The sequence below is a fragment of the Panthera pardus genome, unplaced genomic scaffold, assembly GCF_024362965.1.
Source record: "Panthera pardus isolate Hobbes unplaced genomic scaffold, ASM2436296v1 HiC_scaffold_15, whole genome shotgun sequence".
NCBI lineage: Eukaryota > Metazoa > Chordata > Mammalia > Carnivora > Felidae > Panthera > Panthera pardus.
The window spans coordinates 6,829,111-6,830,411 of NW_026526710.1; the positions used below are offsets into that span (position 1 = coordinate 6,829,111).

The window sequence follows — 1,301 nt, forward strand, 5'->3', positions numbered from 1 at the left end:
CATGTCCGCTTTCTCATAACATTCCGTCTCATGTTGATATAGTACCTTTCTTGTAGTCCGTGAACCATTACGGGTGTATCATCATCACTGAGGTCCATACTTTATTCAGATTCACTGATTTTCCCTAACGCCCATTTCGTGTCCCAGGGTCAACTCCGGGGCAACACATTACATTTAGTTGTCATGTCTCCCTAGGCCCGTTGACAGTCTTCCACACTTCTCTTCTTTTGGATGACCTTGATGGTTTTAAAGGAGGGCCAGTCCATCGTTTCTCGGCCTTTTGGCCAAGATCAAGCGTAGTATCTGTTCTTATCAGTTTAAGGGAGCGCTAGTCAGGGATTTCATAGACTCTCCCTCAATTGGGGTTTGGAGGATATCTCTCAGTTGAGAATCTCAAATGATTTTCTCATGATTAGACTGAGGTTATGGGTTTGGGGCAGAAAGGCCACATAAGAGGTCAGTTGCCGTGCTCATTACACCCCATCAAGGGTATGACCACGTAGCATATTTCTCCCTGTAGTGGAGGGAGCTGCCAAGTGCCATCGATTTTCACCCAACCTGCACCTCCTTGCTTAATCTCCTGTGCACCCAGTGCCTTCCTGGTTATAATTCCTTAAGGGAAGGGAATGGGTTGATTGGTTAGCATAAGCCTGCTAGTTTTCTTGGATGCTCTACTCCTTACATTAATGAAGACACTGACACTAGACGCGTTCCTTTTTCCCCGGAGAATTTGGACTTTGCATGCATGACTCTAATTCCCCTCAACAAGTATTGGTGGCGTGCCTCCACCAATGTGACAGGCACCGTACTCGAACCTGTTTGCTTAGGGGCGCCTGGGTGGCTCAGTCGGCGAAGCGTTCGATTTCGTCTCAGATCACGTTCTTGCGGTTCGTGAGTTCAAGCCCCATGTCGGCTGGGTGATGACGGCTCGGAGCCTGGAGCCTGGAGCCTGCTTCGGGTTCTGTGTCTCTTCCTCTCCATCCCCGCTCCCCCCCACCCCCAACTCATGCGCTGTCTCTCTTCTCTCTCTCTCTGAAAAATAAACATTGACAAAAATTAAAAAATATTGAAAAAAAGAACGTGTTTGCTAAGTAAGACCGAGATGGCCGCATCCCCAGGGAGCTCACAGTCTCCCCAGAGAAGGTTGTCATGGCCGCCTTTGGATGCATGATTTGCTGAACAGTTAAAATGTCATCAGGAGACGCCTTCCCTGCTCTTCACTGGCACGCGGTGCTGGAGTGAACAGGAAGCCCCTTGTGTCATTTACAGTCTTGGTGTCCTTCAATAGTGACAGAGGAAAA

At 48.7% G+C, this 1,301-nt stretch overlaps 1 pseudogene; it reads left to right on the forward strand.

The window, feature by feature from the left end:
- Positions 1 to 264: 264 nt before the first annotated feature.
- LOC128777163 (U2 spliceosomal RNA) lies at positions 265 to 427 on the forward strand (annotated as a pseudogene).
- The last annotated feature ends 874 nt before the right edge of the window (positions 428 to 1,301 follow it).